Source organism: Eschrichtius robustus, chromosome 3 (genome assembly GCF_028021215.1).
Source record: "Eschrichtius robustus isolate mEscRob2 chromosome 3, mEscRob2.pri, whole genome shotgun sequence".
Taxonomy (NCBI): Eukaryota; Metazoa; Chordata; class Mammalia; order Artiodactyla; family Eschrichtiidae; genus Eschrichtius; species Eschrichtius robustus.
In genome coordinates this window covers 39,405,802-39,425,699 of record NC_090826.1, presented here as the reverse complement: position 1 = coordinate 39,425,699, position 19,898 = coordinate 39,405,802, and the positions used below count along the sequence as shown (strand labels likewise).

The 19,898-nt window shown below is 49.3% G+C and overlaps 1 long non-coding RNA gene across 1 annotated transcript in view; it reads right to left on the bottom strand.

Moving 5' to 3' along the window:
• Positions 1 to 16,162, bottom strand: part of LOC137761053 (uncharacterized) — a 135,538-nt gene extending 119,376 nt beyond the window's left edge. Inside the window, exon 1 of the long non-coding RNA XR_011073388.1 lies at positions 16,008 to 16,162. This is a non-coding gene — a long non-coding RNA (uncharacterized lncRNA). The remainder of the gene's footprint in view (positions 1 to 16,007) is intronic.
• Positions 16,163 to 19,898: the final 3,736 nt, after the last annotated feature.

Here is a 19,898-nt window from a genome sequence, read left to right as displayed (position 1 = left end):
GGAAATTCTGACTGGGGCAGCGAAATCAAGGAAGATTTCATGAAGCACGTATCTGAGCAAAGCTTTCAAGGAAGAGTGGGGTGTGACTAGGTAAATGGAGACCACAGCGGTGAGGGACAGAGATCATTTACCCACAGAGTGAGTTAGTTATTCATTCCATAGATAGATAAACAGATTGATTGATATTAGACAGGCAATAGATAACAGATAGGTGATAAATGATTGATAGAAAATAAACAGATAAATGACTGATTGATGATAAATAATTGATAGATAATAGATACATAGATGACAAATGATGGATAGGTGATGATGATCATGATAGACAGATAGATGCTACTACTAGCCCAGCTCTGTGCCAGGTACAAGAAGTGCAGTGATGGGTTAAGCATGCTCCCTCCAGCCAGTGAGACAGACAAGCAAGCAATTAATTAAAATTCAGAGTGGTGAGTGCTGGGCTAGAGAGATGTACAAATTGTTGAGGGAGCACAGAGGAGGGGACTGTTAATTCAGCTGGAAAAGGTGATGTGGAAAGATGCGAAAGAGACAGTGTCACAAAAGAGTGACATTTGAACTAAGTGTCCTGGAGGATAAATAGAAAGTCACCAACAGGAAAGGGCGTAAGGAAGAGCAGTCCAGGCAGAGGAAATGATCTGAGACAAGGCACAAAAGTCTGGATAAAATACAAAAAGGCCAGGCAAATGGGGAGAATTCAATAAGGAGACAATAAGACTGAAATTCTGGAAACAAACCAGGCCAAGGTGGTCCCTGGTGGAAGGACAACTGAAGAGTCCAGAAAATCCCCTCTGAGCTAGAAAAGGTGGTTACAGATACTCTGTAGAAGGTACCTACAATTTCAAACAGACATTTCTAAATTGGAAGGCTGAGAGATTGGGGAGGCCACTCAGAGAACTGAGGGAGTTGAGGTGAAGAAACGAGAGAGATATAAAGAAAATGGTGAAGGATGGATGGATGGAGGTATGGTTGGATGGATGGAAAATTAAATCCATTATCTAGCATACCATCTTTATAACAGTGGGTGAATTAAGAGGTCTTGGAGATTTTTTTTTTTTAATCTGACACCAAAAGCAAAAACAACAAAAGCAAAAATAAAGAAGTGAGACTACACCAAACTAAAAGTTTCTGCATAGCAAAGGAAACCATCAACAAAATGAAAAGGTGACCTACCCTACCAAATGGGAGAAAATATTTGCAAATCATATATCTGATAAGGGGTTAATATCCAAAATATATAAAGAACTCATACAACTCAATAGCGAAAAAACAGTCTGATTAAAACTGGGCAAAAGATCTGAATAGATATTTTTCAAAGAAGACAGACAGATGGCCAACGGGTACATAAAAAGATGCTCTACATCACTGGGAAAATGCAAGTCAGGACCACAATGAGCTATCACCTCATACCTGTCAGAATGGCTATTGTCAAAAAAACTAAAAATAACACGTGTTGGTGAGGATGTGGAGAAAAAGAACCCCCTGCACTGCTGGCGGGAATGTAAATTGGTGTAGCCACTATGGAAAACAGTACGGAGGTTCCTCAAAACATTAAAAATAAAATTACCATTTGATCCTGTAAATTCACTTCTGGGTATTTACCCAAAGAAAATGACAACACTAACTAATCTGCAACCCCATGTTCATTGCAGCAATATTTACAATAACCATGATATGGAAACAACTTAAGTGCCCATCAGTGGATAAAGAAACTGTGCGATATGTAGACATAGACATAGATATAGATATAGATAATGCAATATTATTCAGCCATAAAAAGAATGAAATCTTACCACTTGCAGTAACATGGACAGCCCTCGAGGGCATCATGCTAAATGAAATAAGTCAGACTGAAAAAGACAAATACCATATAATCTCTCTTATTATGTGGAATATAAATAAATAACCACGCTTATAGATACAGAGAACAGATTGGTGGTTGTCAGAGGTGGGGGCTAGGCGTGGGAAAAATGGATGAACTGTTTTCGGGGGCGGGTTATTTTAAATAAATTGAAAAAAATGGTGAGTGGATGGTCGTTGGTGGATAGATCAGCGTACATGATGGAGGAAAGGCAAGAAGGAAGGAAAGCAAGGAGGGAGGGAAGGAAGAAACTGATTGCATAAGCAGTTGAATGTGGATGAATGGATGACCCAGGTGCAGGAGCGGAGTCTACTTGTCTATAAGAGGATCTAAGAAAAGTGAAGCTTGATAGAGAAGGTAATTTCTCACCTTGAGAGAGATAGAGAGACCTTATTGATAACAGTAATAGTAATAGTGATGATGAAAGTTTACCTTTGAAGACAGCACTTAAATTTGCAAAGAATGCCTACATATTTTTGTCTCACTGAAAATTTTCATAGCTGTGAAGCTCAGGTTTGACATCCTAGTACTCCCTCAGCTGAGGTTGCACAGCCATAGCAACAGGATTTTCTGAACTGAAATTCAGCACACCTGGCCAACTCCAGCCTCTAGGGAACAGAGTGACAACAGAATGGAATGTACGACAGGTATCGTCCTGGGGAATCTGGGAGTGTGGTTCCGGTCCACAGCTGGTCAGTGACAGCAAAGGTCTGACCCACAGGCAACCTCTGGGTCTGGAGGTGGGTAGGATTGATGAGGGTACATGAAAGGACAAGTGGGGGCACACACACACCCTAGACCAAGGCCACTCAAGAGATGTCAGTCCAGGTAAGTCTGACACGACCAGAGGCTGGCAGAGCGAACGGGGGAGGCTTCCTGGAAGAGGTAACACCTAAGCTAAGGTGAAGGATGGTGTCATTTGCTGAGACAGGGACACCAGAGGAGGAGCACTCTGGTGGATGGGAGAGGGGACATCAAGTTGGGAAATATAAATTCATTTAGGGACCAGTTGATCCTGAAGTCTTTCTGTCCGTGCTTTCGCTTGTGCAGCTCTCACCACCTAATGGACCCGCCCCTGTCCCCTTCTTTCCATCTCCTCCATCTACCTAAAAATCTTCCCATCCTTGGAGCGTTCCAAGCGTGAGGATGGCCCGGTAAGGGGTGACCAGGAATTGTGCCCTGGAAAAGCAAACCCACAGCTGGAGAGGGTAGGCTCCACACACATCAAGGCTCCTGCCTGAGCTCGCATGTCTTCTTGCACGTCTGGGGCTGGCCCAGCTGCCTTCCCCTCTTCCTCTTCCCCAGTCAGTAGCCCAGCTGCCCACACTCCCCAGCTCTCCTGGCTTAGTTGGAAGGGATTCCTCTCTCCTCCATCCAGAAGAAACAAAGTTAGCTGTGTGGCTTCAATCAAGTCAGGAACCTCTCTGGGCCTCAATTTCTTTGCCTATAAAACAAAATTAATAATCCCAGCCCTGCCTGCCCCCCAGGACTCTGATGAGAATGAAGTGAAATGCAAATGGTCACCTCCTGAACATCTGTTAAAGGTAAACAGATTTTCAATGTTTCAGTAGAAACCAAATACATAATTATATTAAACTGATTTTTAATTTTCTTCTCTTTGCTCACGGTAGTTTTTAATGTTGTTACAGTAAAGAATTATTTATTTAATAACGTGGGAAAACTAAAGTTTGAAAAAGTAAATTCTACTTAGGAATGGAGAGAAGTTTAGCATTTTGAAATTATACACAGGCATTTCCTGTTTTGCTATTTCTTGTGATGATTCTCATTTATAGGTATTGTTATTGTTACCATCATCATCATCATTGATAATGGATTTTTATCCTCATCTTACAGATGAGGAAATCGAGTCTCAGGAAGACATACTTGCCCAGACACATAGCCAGTTACTGGCTAAGCCAGCACCCAAATCTTTGGTCTCCAAGTCTAGCGATCTTTACGTTACAAAACAAAACACTTTTGTATGACATCTTCCCGATGTTGGCAGCGCTTACATTCAATGTTTAATTATCATGTGTGTCCAACTGCCACATATCTAAATACACATATGGTGAAACTTCAGCTATCTAGAACCTTTGATTAATGCATTATTCCAGATACCTGAGCTTTTGGACAGCTACAGATTTAAACATCAACTTTGCTTTTTAATTTTAAGAATTCTTAAAACTTGTCCTTTAAAATACGTACTCTTTCCCTGACTTCTTAATCAGCATATACAGAAAGTAAGGTAACCTTCCTTAAAGCCCAAAGGCAGCCATTCTAATCCCAGCTGGACCTGAGTGTATATAACCTCATCATGTCCTTTCTCTGACCTCCATTTTCTCAATAAAAATAATAATAATAACAACAGCAGCAACAACTACCATTTATTGAGCACTTACCACATGTGTTGTTCTAAGGAAACATTAACTCATATAATTGTCCTAACCCTGGAAGATAGATGTTGTGACTCCTGTTTTACAGACAAAGAAAGGGAGGCACCAAGATGTGGAGCAAACCTCCTCGAGGTCACGGAGCTGGCAGGCCATGGACTCAGCATATCAACCCAGGCAGCAAGGCTCTGGCAGTGAGACCAGGTGCTTGCAGCCCTGGCATGGAGGGCCTTACCCTCCACACCCAAAGAAGTCTTTGATGGGCACGGGTGCCAACCCCCAGCGTAGCCCAGGCTCCGGAGAGAGCGCATACCCTCTCCAGACACTCCACCTGGTCTTCCACAGGCCACCGCAGAGGCTTCGTGGAAATTCCTCTTTCTTTTTCTCCCCAGCTCCCAGCTGTTGCTGCAGCTTCTGAAACTCAAAGATCCTCAGCCCTTCTCCTGTTGGTCCTCCAGCCCTGCCAGTTCTGAACTTTATACCTTCAGCCTTTTTCTGGCTGTTGACAAATGGAAAAAAAAAATCATTCTCAGGATTGATGTGTGCGTGTCTGCCCACAGAGGAAAAATGACATTTTTGTCCCTTCCATCAACACCCAGTTGCATAACACCGGAAGAGACGAGGGGCTGGAAAGAAACTCAGGAAGGTGGCCGCAGCCTCCTGCCACGCATCCCCAGCCTGCCAGGGGCCACACAGCAAACCCCGCTGCTGCCCTATCCTTTCCCCTGCCCTTCTGCAGGGAATCACTGCTGTGGCCTCAGACCCAACCTGGAAAATGTAGCATTCCTGCCCACCTTCTAACCTCATCGCCCACAACTCCCCGGCACACACTCTATTTTCCAGACAAACCAGGCTCCTCATTGATCTCAACCCATGTTTCATGCTTTCCTACCTCTGTGCCTTTGCCCACACTACTTTCGCTCCAGGAATGCCTTCCCTTCTCCTTGCCCTGTGTCCAAACCCACCATCCTTCCAGGACCTGCTGGGGATATAGAGATGAATAAGGGAGATAGGGTCTCTGCTCTCAAGATAGTTATTAAAAAGTGATTGTACAATTGCAAATGGTGAAGAACCTTCGCTGCCACACCTGTGCTCACATCCCCTCTGCCCCAGTGCCACCACCATCACCTGGCAGTGCTCAAAAATACCGTCAGTCTCTCCTTCCGCTACTGTCTGCATTTAGCGGAGATTCTCTTAAACCTTTAAGGCCTTCGACCAAAGCCCACTTCCCCCAGGTAATCTTCCAGAACCCCACCGTCCAGATATAATCATTCCTCCTCGGAACTTACTCCTTGCTGGTTTCAGTGGACCTTCTCTGTGGGCAGCCCTGTGCTGAATCTCATGACTCCATTTACACAGTGAGTGTAACCCCTGATCCCCACAATCTGGGGCTTCTGACCACAACCCCTTTCCACTTACCCCAGTGTGCCATACAAAGACCAGGACGGTCTCCGGGTGCCATGTCGAGGCAAGGTTTGGATGCATCCAGTGAAGCCAGGATGTTCGTAGGGCCCATCTGATTCTGTAATGTGCAAGCCTGCAATGTCTCAATGTTGACTGCACAGACTGAAGTCTGTGCTGAGCAGTGTCATTCTTATGGTTAAAGTCAGATCATTTATTTTTTAAAATTTTGCTCAAAATTATTATCTTGGGTAGTGTTCTGAAACCTTTTCAATAGTTTGTAAGGGGGCTACTTGACAGACAAAACACCATAGGGCAGACAGACGCAGCTTCAAGCAGCAAAAATCACCTTGCCATTGACTGGCCCCAAAATTGTTCAGGAATTGGAACAATGAAAATTTTTCATGAATGACTGCTGTCCAAAGATAATTTGGTAGGACAAGGTAACACAGTGAGTAAAAGGCCAAATCAGGGTAAGGCCATGTTCATTTTAGAATAAATTTAAAAGGCGGTGAAAGATAAATCAAATTCTGTAATTATGACAAGCACTGAGGAGGGGACTGTATCACACAAACGTAATGAAAATCCAATATGAGATGCAGTCGTGTCCCAGAATTCTTGGAGAAACTGTTCAGCTTTCCTGGGGTGTTGGCTCCTCAGGGGAGTTAAGTGCCCTGCCCTGTTTGAAACAGGATGGATGGGAATGTGAGCTGGCGGGAAGTAGGGAGGCTTGGCCGCTGAGTGAAGTGGTGGCATAGTGTTGCTGCCAGCCCACCATACCCTCCTACAATGATCCCACGAGACGACCACCCAGGCAGCCGCGGGGGTGGGGGGGGGGCCATGCACGGGCAACCATGTGCCATGCTGAGGATGATCTGCTCTACTTGGCCAACTGCTTTAGAAGCCACTGTCCCGGGTGGCAAACCTTCATCCCACATCAGAAGGGCAGGTCTCGTGGTCCAAGGACTCACCTCCCTCAGTAACTTGTTCTTGGAACACTCCACACCCATATCCACAGGCAGAGAGTGCTCAAGACTCATCCAACAGACCTATGACCGAAGGTCCAGATGTCATGGAGGAACAAAACACATCTGGAAGCCAAGGCTTCCTCTAGGATGGAAATCTCTCTCTGGCTGCTTCCAGCCAAGCACCTGTCCAAGACACCATCACCACAGACAGGACTTCTCACAGGTGAATTCAACACACAAAAGCCAGTAATTGGAAGAGAAGCAGGACCGCTCACAGGAGCACTAAGAAAGTGGTCCTTCTTGGCGCTTTCACTGCCAGGGCCTGGGTTCAAAAGGGGAACTAAAGATCCCGCAAGCCAAGTGGCATGGCAAAAAAAAAAAAAAAAAAAGCTAAAGAAAAAAGAAAGAAAGAAAATGGTCCTTCTGAAAAATGGAAAGCTGTAGAAAGTCATGGTTATTATTTTAACTATTATCATGATTATTAACTTGAGGAAGAGGAGGAGAGAGATTCACTGCATCCTTACAAAAGAAAGCAAATAGTCTGGTGACAACCAACTGCCTTGAGCCCTGGAGAATGGGCTGCTGGAGAACCTTCCATCGTCCTGGGAACGCCCTTCCTCAAGAGGTCTGACCAGGAAACAGTTAACATGGTGCAGGAGGAAGCCAACAATAAAAGCTAAGCAACCACAAGACCTAGAAGGATCTTGTGATAACTTTCCATAGAAATGCAGGAAAAGACACTATTGCTTACAATATATGATAATTATATCAAGTTGTTCTGAATAAAAACAAACATCTCCAAGGGTATATATAGTTCAGAGCGTGCTCAGAAACCAGTGCAACTGATGCAATAATTCCACTCTCCCAAAATCAAAACAGGATCTCAGAAAAAGTAGAGGATAGATGAAGCAAAATCTTGATAATTATTGAAACTAAATGATGGGTATATAAGAGGTTCATTGTACTGTTCTCTCTGAAAATGTTCATAAAAAATTTTTTTAACAAGTATTCTCAAAAATTCAGAGGCCTGTGACAACTACTGCTCCTACTTTTTAAACACTGTTGAAGTCTTTGTCGTTTAGGAGACTGTTGATTCTTAGAACTACCCTCTTTTGTAGTACATGCAAAATAAAGATTCTTATGTAATTGCAGAAAAAAAGAAGGAAGAGAGGGAGGGGAAAGGGGGGAGAGGGGAGGAGGGATGGGAAGGGCAGGACAAAGCAGGGGAGGGCATGGCAGAAAGAGCTTGAGCTTCCACAGGAGCTGGACCCAGTTCCCATCGCACCTTTAGCTGTGTGACCATGGGTAGGTTTGTGATACTCTCTATGCGTCTATTTCTTCTTCCCGAAAATTAGGATATTGTCCTCCACAGGAGGAGGCTATATTTAAGTAATAGATGTTGAGGCTATAATTAAGTAATAGATGTTGAGTATTCAGCACATAGTAGGCACTCAAGAAATCCTGACTATTACTACTTTATAACTCTCTGTGCTTTACAAAATAGGTACATTCAGGAGATGCTATGCTTTACAGAAGAATTCACCCCAGGGTCCCTTTAAGCTCTCAGCCCTGCTAGCGCATTTTAAACGGGATTGAGTTTGCAGAAAACCATTTACACAGGACTTTTCAAGAACGCAGCAGCCAAGGCACTAATAAAGGCAGGCAGATCTACAGAGAGAGCTCCCTGGGCAGACCCTCTCAGATCCTGTCCAGCAGGATTCTCTGAAAGACTGGAAACTAAAAAACATCTTCTCTGAAAACCCACAAAGACCCATGGGCTGCCCTCTGAGAAGCCTTTTTTCCATGCATATTTGGAAGGGCTGTGGTACCTCCAGTTATGGGTCCAGGCTTACGAAGACAATAGTACTAGGCTAACAGCATTGGTTAATGTTTATTGAGAGCTTCCTATGGGAGGGCCACTGTGTTCATTCCCATGCATTACCCTACACAAGGCAGTAAAAGCTAATGTCTGTATAACTTCAAGTGCTTTCAGATGAAAGAAATTCCTATAATTCCTCACAAAGATCTCTATTGGTGGTTTTTTTTTTTTCCGGTAGAGAAACCGAGGCACAGAGTAGGTAAGTCATTTGCCCAAGGTTACCCGGCTGTAAATGATAGATTATCAGAACCAGTCTAGCTCTGAAGTCCACCCCGTTACAGACCCACTGCTCTGTGCCCCGAACCCCCTCCCCACCAGCACTCGATCCAGCAGAGGCAGGACTGTAGGGCAGAGCATCCCTGCAGGAGGCGCTGTCCCTCCCTCTGTCCCCTCCCTATCTCCCTTAGCCCTCCACAAGCTGTTGTCAATTGCACTGAAGTATTTACAGCAACCAGCGACCACTGACACCTCTGTCCACGTGGGCTATAATTTGATGCTCAAGCTGTTAAACAGCCGCTTTCGAGCGCTGAGCTCTTCATACATGAGTGTCTCTCCCAAGAGCCAGGCTGGCTGCCTCTCAGCTTCTCCTGATGCTTGCACAACTCTCCTGCTGGCCCCAGGCGTGCACACACGTGCACGCATGCCAAATAAGCCATCACACACAGACACCCCTCACACACACAATTACCATCACAAACTGATCCGAGTTCGCTGTTCAGGACACACCCACCAACACATGATATGTATCACAGATTCCCAACCCACCCAGTTCACACCCCTCTTGTCATCAACACTCAAGACACTACATGGATAATGGCTGAGGGTATTCTGTGACTGCTAGTAATGTCCACCTCATACCCAATTCCATGAAATATGCCCTCCCTGCGTAATTATTCATGGGAAAATTATCCACACACCCAACTCTGCATTAGTGTGACCAGAAAAATCCTGAATAAATTTTTTTTTCACGTACTTGTGCTAAATACAGCTGTCACTTGGATGTACCTGTACCTGATCGTTGTTTTATCTAAGTGGTGGCTGTATAGGGCATTCATTGTACTATTCTCTCTGCTTCTGCGTGTATATCTAAACCCCTGACTACATCTGTGTGTCGGTGCCTGTGTGTGTTGTGGGACGGGGTGGGGCTGAGGGGTGTGCATGTGCTCTCACACTAGCACAGCTGCCTCTCTCTGTGTGTTTGCACAGAGCAGACCCAGCGCTGTGGCTCTGTTGCCAGCCCTCTCCCCAGGGAGTCTTTGCAGAGTAGGGTTGCCCTCTGCATAACTATCCAAGAGCAAACACATCAGAAACCAGATCCCCTCGCCGCCCCCATTAATGTAGCAATTGGGGGAGGGGCATTCTGAAAGAGGGGAGGGAGCAGGGGATACAGGAGAACAGAGGAAGGAACTGGGACCCGTCAGTCCAGAGGAGAATAGATTCAGGAACACGTGCTCCTCTGTAATCACCAAGAAGATGGTCCAGAGCCGTGGACACTGACCAGTTGAGGGTCTGAGGAGGACACGGGCTTCCAGCCCCTTGGGAGCCCTCCGGGGTCACCAGATCTGTGAGGACAGGGGTCAGCCTCAGCCCCCTTCCTGGAGCTGCTGAGGTAGGGTGCCTAGGAGGCTCCAGGGGATGGAGGCGACAGAGTGAGCCTGAGCTGAGAAGCCCCGCAGAGCTGCCTCCTGACAAAGGAGATTCAGACTGGGCGCAGAGATCCCGGAAAGATGAATGGGTAGAGAAAGCGAGGGAAGAACAAGGGAGGGGGTAGGGGAGAAGGAACGTCTGAGTAGTATGGATGAGAAGACTGAGGCCCAAAGAGGACCCAGGGCTGAGCTGAGAGATAAGGGGCAGGAACTCTCGCAGCAGGAGCAGATGAAAGGACCAGGGTCTCTCCAGCAGCCTTAGCAAGCCACTGATGAAAAGCAGGTGCTGCCCTACCTGTGCAAGCTGCTAGAGTCCTCAAGGAAACCTCCCTGGGGTCTGGACCATGCAGAGGAGGGGGAGGGGTGAACGTACTTCCCTCCGCAGACCCCGCCTGGAGGCCCAGGGAGGAGCAGGAAGCCGGTGAGAGGGAAGAAAAAAAAGACCTGCCAGTAGGGGAGAGGGAGCAAAGGGACCGGTGGAGTCGGAAGATCAGAGTTCAAGTCCTGATGCTGCTATTTCTGGTACAACCTTGCAGCAGCCCTGCAACTTCTCCAAGTCTCATCTGGAAAATACAGATGCCTATCCCAAGGCCCCATGTGGACCAAACGAGACAATGGTGATGGAAATGCTTTCTAGCGAGGTCTGTGCACCTCCTCATTGATGGAGATGCACAGCAGGGGAGAAGCCATGAGACAGAGCGTAGAGATGACAGAGAGCGATTATCTGCCAACATGGAGATTTTATTCTTAATACTTACGTGTGCTGATATGTCCTGCCTCATCCCACAAAGGATCTGAGTTGTCTGAGAGGGAAAAAAAAATCACTGACAGACTGACTGAAGGACAGATGGGTGGACAGAGGAATAAAGACAGAGGCAACAAGAGGGCAAGAGACTTCCAAGGGGAAAAGGTCATTCCTTCAGACTTTGAACCTTTCCTTCCCAAGCATCTTCTATGTTTGGTTTCAGATGACCTTCCCCAGATAGAAGTGTGACAAGGTCAGTCTACTCCTCTCCCTATTCCTTCTCCTCCTGCCTACAAGACCAGACACTATTTCCCAGCCTGCCTGCAGTTAGCTGGAGCCGTGTGACTACTTTCTGGCCAAGGGAAATGGTCAGAGTGATATTTGACGCCTGCAGAACTGGCCCTTTTAAAAATTCCCCCCAGAATTCTCTACTCTCTCTCCTCCTCTGCTGAGTTCAGAAGGTCCAGTGGAGGATGCCAAGCACCTAGAACTGGGGTCCACAACCCCAGGGGGTCAATTATAGAATCTGTCATGTGGGAGCTCCATAAATTTGGATGAGAAAAATTTTACCTTTAGTTTTACAAACCTCCAAACTGAGATTCAGTATTTTATTTGATTACAAAGAGAGGCAACAAACCACAGTGCTATTCCCCATACCTGTAACGGTGCCACCCATAGAAATCACAGATATTTTTCTATATCATGTTAAGTGGCTGCAGAAATATCAAAAGGTCATTTATGCTGAAATTGTACTATTAATCCCTTTGCTGTTTTCTATTTAACTTGTTATATTGTTATTATTATATCAAAATTTTAGTGTATTGTTTTATCACACATCCTATTGTGTCAAAACATTTTTAAATATTTTGATACTTGAATTTCAGTATAATTGGTTGCTTTTGTAGTCCTGTGAATTGGATTTTATGCGTTGAAAAATCTTTATTCTTTTTTTTTGGCTGCGCCATGCAGCATGTGGGATCATAGTTCCACGGATCGAACCCGTGCCCCCTGCAGTGGAAGCGCCGAGTCTGAACCACTGGACCACCAGGGAAGTCCCAAAAAATCTTTATTCTTAAGGGTCCATTGGCTTCACCAGTCTGCCCAAGGGGATCTAGGACACAGAAAAGATAAGAACTCCTCCCCTAGATAATGATGGAGCCCTTAGAAGAAAGTCCCTGGGTCTCTGAATGACTCCCCACCCACTACCACCACCACTGATCTGACATTTGGATTATGAGATGACTGAAAAATAATCTTTATTTGTTAAATTACTAAGACTTTGAGGACCTTTTATAATACAGAGGGGACTCCTCGTGACTCCAAGAGGAGTCCAGGGTGGACCTCTCCACTTAAGTTAACTCTGAACTCACTCTTAGCTCTCCTAAATGCCCTTGCTCATAAAGGATGGAGTGCCCTGGATGCCTTCCCCTCATACTCAAACTTCTACTGTCCAAATGCTCCCAGACTTTCAAAGCCCAGCTCAAAGGCCACCTCCTGCAGGAAGTCTCCTGGGCCTTCTCCCCCTCCCAGAAGTCCCTTGCCCCTGAGCTGAAGCACCGAGAGCTAGCAACATCAGACTGTGAGCTTGCCCAGGGGTAGGACATTGGATAAATTCCCTTCCTGTCCCCCAACCTACACCCACCCCTACAGTGGGCCCAAGCCAGGGAATGCCCAACCAAGGTAGGGCTGGTAAATGTTTGCTGCATGGGAGGCAGATGAGTGGTCAAGGAACTGTCTGTTTGATTTAGCTCTACTCCCTTATAACCTGGTCCAGGTCCACACTGTGTGCTTCCTTAAGGAAAATGGGGGAAAGGGGGAGGAAGGCACTAGTGCTTTCCCACACTGGGGCCCCAAGTTCCCTTCTCTTGAAATTATTTCTGCTCAGTCTGGATTTCCAACCAATACATTTTGTCCTCTAGGTCTCTGTAGTTTGGGTAGCCAGATGAGACTAGAAGTCATGAAGGAGTTAAAAACAAGAGGAGTCGGATGAAAGATACCTCCTGTGGGTCCCAGCTGAGTCATCCTCTTTGTCTCACACCCTTGAAATCCACTTCCTCTTGCCCACTCCCTTCTCTCCCACCCCATCCTCACCCTCAACAGGCACTTGAAGCCTCTGGCCTTGGACGGGGAGCACTCATCTTCTCTGTGCAATTCTGGAAGCCCAGACCTGCTCCCCGGACAGCTGCTGCACCATGGGAGAGTGGGGATGGCGGGGAGTGACTCTCTGGTCCCCTCTTTCAGAGGGTGCCTCCCAGCCCAAGCTCCTTTCAGCATGGAGAAGAACTGAGCTAGAGTCCAGGCCACCTTTCTCCCTTCAGGTTATCTTGCTACACTGCCGCTCAGGGGCCCCCAGGCCCTGCCCTGGATACTGCTGTGCCCACTTCTCCCCCACCACACAGGGCACCAGAGACCATTACTGCTCTATGAAGGGTCAAACTTCTGAATAACATTAACTCCACTTGGCTTTGAGCAATGTGACGCATTTTTGGAGCACTTCCACACACACATGGTTGATTCATTCACTCGTGTGCCGGGCCTTGTGTCATGTGCTAAGAACACAGTGATGCACTGGATTCAACTCCTGCCCTCAAGGAGTTCCCAGTCTGGTGAAGGAGGTGGAGCAGTGAGCAGAAAACACTCCACAATAAGTTCTTTAAAAGCACCAGGCGTTGTAGAAGCACCGGGGACAGGATCTCACACCAGGCTTGGGGGATAGGGGTCAGAGAGGATGGAAGGCTTCCTGGAGGAAGAGACACCTGAGCTGGGAGTGAACCAGGTAGAAAGGGGGAGAAGGGACAATCAGACGCATGAACCATAGAATCACTGGCTCTTGGGCTCATCAAAGGGTAGACTCAGACTCCTAGAATCATTCTTCTAATAAACAACCATTTATTGTGCCAGATGCCATGCTGGGCAAAGAGATCTCGGAATCAAAGGGATCTCATATCCCAAAGCCAGCCTGGCTTCCATACCCTGCTCTTGAGGGGCAGACTGCCTCTTCCAACTCCAAGGACCTGAGGAGAGGAAAAGGGGTCTGAAGATGCCTTGGGTGTCAGAATGAAGGGTGAATCCCTCCTGATGGTATTAAAGGATCTCTCGGGGATGGACAATGGCACACCAGGAGGGGATCCTGGCTCCCTGCAGATGCAGTGACTGGTAGCCCAATGGTCAGAGCTGTTGACTGGAGGCAAAGTCAAACAGGATGGAGTTTTGGGTGATGGCCACTCTTGCCAACAGGTTCCAGCCTGGCAGAGTGGGGAAGTGATTCACCTCCTCAATTACATCCTCCAGCTAGTCTCTCACAAAGTCCCAGGTATCTTCCTTCAGAGCCCATATTACAGTTTTAATTAGATATGCACTTGTCTGTTTCTTCCTCTCCTCCGCTAGATCATCACCACCTTAAGGCCAGTAACAACATCTGTTTTGTTCACCACTGTATGCTCAAGCACCAAGCAGGTAATAAGAGACTTGTTGAAACAAATTGAGACTGATGAGTGGATATGGAAGGACATTCCAGCAGATGAGGGGTAGCCTGGTGATAAGCTCATTTCATTTCACAGAGAGCGGCACTGGGTCCAGGAGAGGATGGAGTTGCCCCAAGATAGAGCTGCCAATGTATATGGAGGGGTGGGAGGGCAGGGAGGACTGTTGCAGAGGTGGGAGCACAGACACAGGAAGGCGCTCAGAGCCCTGGCCCCCGAGATGCCCCAGCCTCCACAGAATCAGTTCCCTGTAGGAAGCCCCCCTCCGCACCATCAGCCACCTTCACGGCAAGCCCAGCCTTCTCTTCAAACGGATGTCCCAGAATCAGCCTATAGAGCCAGAGGGGGAAAGGATGGAGCAGCGACCGGTGTGGAGGCGGGGGTGGGGATGAGGAGCCCAGTTTTGGTGCCAGAGCTAGGGGACCTACGACAAGGACTGGACAGCTTCAGCACCTAATCTGTGCGGAAAAGCCTTGCGAGCGAGAGCACAGAGCCACCCCGGTCAGCCCAAGAACATCCCGTTAGCACTTTAGCACGGATCGGCCCGGGTCAGTGCAGGGTCACGCCTGTTAGCGCAGGGTCAGGCCCGCTCAGAGCTGGGTCGTCCCCGTCAGCGCAGGGTCATCCCTTTTAGCGCTGGGTCGGCCCGCTTTAAAGCAAGAGCTTCCAGGTTTGCAGAGTCAGCCTCTAACGGAGGGTCAGAGCGGGCGGGGCGGGGTCACCTCGGTAAGCGGTGGAAAAGCTCCGGGTACTTTGGGGCCAGCGGCGCCCCCAGGTGGTAGGGCCCCGACGGCGCTCGGATCCGGGTCGGGGAGGGTTTCAGGAACCTCTCGTCTTTCACATTCAGGTGGGGAGCCTCGTGGACCCAGGCCCCTGGCCTCGCCCTGCAGGAAGTGCTTTGCTTCCCAGTGTTCCTTACACGCATCTTTGGGGCTCTTTCTGCTCACAGCATTCAACTGCGTGCCCGAGCGTATCTGAGAGCAAGAATCCTAGATGCTGGCGGAGAGCAGACAAGTCACCGGGAAACTCCAACCCCAGCTCCAGGGGAAGCGACCACGGAGCCCGGCCCTTCCTCTCCCGCCTCTCCCCACTGCCTTGGGTCTCAGTCTGCGGGCACACATTCTGCGGACTTGTCTCTGAGACAACGGTCCACCCCCAACCCCCAGGCTTTGGGTACTTCCCGCTACGACCCCACACACTCTGAAGTTCTCAAGTTTGGCCTGGGACGGGACACTGGGGAAGAGGCAGAGCACAGCCCGGTTCCCAGCCCGGCTTTGGAACTCTTCTTCTCACACCGCGGGCCACCTACACTGGCTCCAGTCCGTCCAGCCCCTCTCCCACCTCCTGCTAAACACAGGAACTCACCCAGCGCTTCCCAGAAAGGGGGGCGGGGTCTCTGCGTGAACAGAGACCGGAGCAAAGGGAGCTGCGGGAGAGGCTCCCGGTCACTTTTTGGGCCAGCCTCCTACCCCCTGCCACCCTATCCCGATGCCACAATGGGTGGGGCTGGGAGCTCAGCAGGCTGCCAGGTAGGCTGCCAGATGGTGACTCACCTTCACACTCACCCACATGGTCCACAAAGGAGATAGGATTATGCAGAATCCAGGGACAAAGACATACCTGGAGACTCGGCCACCCCCTATGGGCCTGGTAGGGGAGGAGAAGTCACAGGGTCTCGGTTGGAAGTTTCTTGGGTCCAGAAAGGAGGGAGCCAAGCCCCTCACTCTCCTGCCCCTCTGTTCAATGGAAGCCCTGAGGTGGCCACCTGGACTGTGTCTCTGGAGTCCCAGCACAACCTGTGGCAGGCCAGCTCTGTACCATCCTGCACCCTCGCTGCAGAGTGATAGCTGAGGGAGGAGCAAGAACTCCTCAGCCGACTAGAGGGAGGAGCTGGGCAAAGTCACTGACCCCAGACGGGGAAGGCGAATCCAGGCTCACATAATCCAGCTCATTTCTCACACAAAGAAACTGAGGCTCAGTGAGGGAAGGAAGGACTGGCCCAAGGTCACAGAGAGCACTGTGTCGAGAATCAGGAATCCTCTCCCCTCCTCCCCTTCTCTGCCCCCAGTATTAATCATCTTCAGGGTAGGTGCTAAAGTGAAGACTGCAAAGGAGGGGAAAGAGCCATCAAAGCCTGGTATCTTTTAGGGGTCAGTGTAACTCAGAACTCCTATGTGCCCCTGTGGGCGCATGCGTGTGCCCCAGCCACACACACACACACACGCACACACACACTGGCCTACAGCCCACCAACACCCTTCAAAGCCCTGAAGCTGGGCCAGCACATCCATCCTGATCCAGGAAGGAATGGTTCCAGCCAGGGCAACCTCAGTTCTAGATGATCCAGATTTTGTTCAGTTATTCTCCAGTGTGTGAAAGGTCTAGATTCTGATGGGACATGGGAAGGAAGGCTTAGAGTAGCCAGGTGGATGGACTAACTGACAGATTTGCCAACAGACTCATAGAAGCAAGGAGGGAAGGATGCTACTGCCTAGGAAAACTGAAGGGAAAGAGGCAATTTACTGGCAGACTCTGACCATTCCCACCCCCCTTCCTCACAGCCAAGCTGCTGCCCGGAATTTGGCTCAGTCTGGAGCAGGGTGAAGGACTCAGCTGCCTGCCCCAGACCAGGGACCCAGCGGAAAGCTGAGCACAAGACCTCCTGCTCACCCACACTCCTCCCGACTGCCACCTCGTTCACCTAAGGGCAACCTATCTCATGCCCTGATTTATCCGGATAATTGTCTGCTCTCCCACACCTTGATCTCAACATTCCTCCAGTCCTGCCTCTGGGAAGAAAGGAGAATTCAGAAACATCCATAGTGCAGACAACACTTAAGATTTCCCTAGAGTACCAGGGGAGATGCTGGGTTTTTAGTTCCCTCAAAAGATCTAGGGGAATAATTATTGATGCTGGTGCATAGAGGCTGCAGGCTCCAACTTTACACCTGGCATCCTGCTGAGCAACTTTGGGCAAACCCCATCCTCACCCCTCCTCTAGACCTGTTTCCCCATCCATTCAATGTTAGCCTTGGAAACCTTGCAAGCTCCGGTGTTACCGGCTCTACAAACTGTACTTGCCCCCTTGCTGCAGGAGATTAGTTTCCTAGGAATGGAAGGGAAGACTCCAAAGCACCTGGGGACTGCTGACCAAGTCCCTGTGTGCAGGCTGGAGTGGGGCGGGGGCATCTCATGGCACCAGGCAGGAGAGCAGGTCAGAGCCCAGACAATGGAGCCTCTTAGCTACTCTGGAACAACCTGGATCTACCCATCTAAGGCAGGCTAAAGGGACTGGACACCAGCGGGTTAGGGAGGAAGCGGGAGCTTTGGGTGGAGGCTAGCCTGATCCACTGCTGGTCCGGTCACTGTGCCGCTCAGCACCTTCACTGGCTGCTCCGCAATCCCAGCTTTGTCTGCAGTGGGGAAGGAAGTAGGGAGAAGGTGGGCAGGTCTCAGTCTTAGGTAGAAGAATAAGGGAAGAGGCTCAAAACTGAGGCCTCCTTCCCACCCTCACAGAGACCCATTCCTAACCCTTCCACTCCAGTCCTCTGCACCCACATCCCCCCAGCCTCTGCCTCTGCCCAAGGAGGAGGGACCACACTCTCACACTCACAGTGATACAGTCACAAATATATGTGCTAGCACACATAAGTATTCAGCCCCAAGCAGTCACCCACACAGACACGTTTCCTCTCACACACAAACATATACACAAACACAGACCCCAAATACCCAAAAATCACATACACATGGACTGTGATACCTGGATACCATCATCACAAAGTGGAAAGCTACCATCCTTAACCCCTAAAATACCAAACATTTTTTTTTAGCCTCAAATATGGTGATAATCACTTCTTTTGCCTTTTCTTCAGTTCTCAACTATCGGAATTAGACTGCATCTAATGACACTAGGCACGTGTTTGCTGCTTGTACCTCCAGTACAATGTCCAGCACACAGTAGGTGCTCAATAAATATTAGTGGAACGAAGGAGCCAGAAAGTTAAGAGATGTCCAGGGTTGGAGGCAAATTAACTCGCTGGTGTTTGATCCTTACCAGGTACCTCCTCAGACAGGAAAACTGTTCTTCACACAAACTGAGCCCTGACGCTGGCCTCACACTCTTCAGATGGTCAACAGAGGGAGGAGGGATGGGGTAAGTAGATCAGAGGCCAGAGCTGCTGCCTGGGGCATCAGAACCCAGAAGCGGCCTCACACACAGTCCATCTGCCCTCTTGTTGCTGTATCGAAGACTCATGGGTTTGCAAAAGGACCCTCCGAACGGTCCTCTGATCCTCCAGCCTGCCTGGGGCTCCACAAAGCATGGCTGGCTGGGGCGTTGGGTGGTCCAGTCCGCAAGGCCATCCTACCAGCGTCTCCAGCCCTGGAATCCTACTCCTTGTACTGGGAGCCCAGGTTCTTGGATCTACTCGCCGGCTCTGCAGCTGTTCCGCTGTGTAATCTTGGTCTGGTCGCTTCTGCTCCAAAGCAGTAAGTGGAGCCACGCGGTCCTCAGGACCCTCTAGGCTCCTGCCATGTGGGTCCGAGGCTAGTTTAAGCGATAACCTCACTAGCTGCCCTCTCTGACTGGAGTGACACGTGGGGAAGGGAGAACTAGCTCAAAAAGATTGGATATTTACAAGGAATTCACAGTTGAGACGTGAGCCCGCAGGGCCCTGAAGACGCAGCCCGGAAGGAAGGCGTGGACTAGGGTATGTGTGTGGGGCGGGGGAGAGGTGATTTCCCCCCACCCGGCCGGGACCTGCACATCTGCATCTGAATGAGATGGGGGGACTAGTCAAGGAGTCCTAACAGCACCGACACCTGCTGGGGAAGGGGACACAAAGCAAGGGCCCTCTGTAAGGGGCGACGAATTAATTTGGACAATAAGCCCCGCTCCGGTACCCTCAGAGGCCCCCACCGCGCCGCACACACACTGTTTGGTAGTACCCACACATCGTTTGAAATACGCTTTTCAGGGCTGCGGTGATTTTTAGGAATCGAAGGGACTGATTTAAATGTCTTGTTCCCCCAATAATTCGCCCTTTCCAGTCCTAAGATCCATGTAACCGCAATTCCCAAGATACTTCTGCCTGCGTAGGCAGAAGTGCCCCGGAGGTGAGACCATCCTAAGGCGTTTTCCAACATCGGGGGAAACGAGCACAGACCTCCAAGGCCCCGGCTTCCCAGGGCGAAACGCTCAGGACCCCTGTAGCAGCTGCTGTGAGCATCTCCCCAGCCGCCCAGGCGTGCGGAGTCTGACGCGTACCCCTCGGGAGCCGAGCATCTCCGAATAACTGGGCGGGAAGGAGGCGGGTACGGGCTGAAGACCGGGGTCCTGTCGACCCCCTTCAGGAGGACGAAATTGCGGCGAGGAGGCTGGCGTGGCCGGGAGGAGGGCACCAGGCTCAGACCCCTGACGCGTGGAGAAAAGCAAAGGCTCAGACAACGAGCGACTTCCGCTCTGAGTCCGTGTGGATCGAAACGAGAGAGCTCCGCAGACACCCAGGA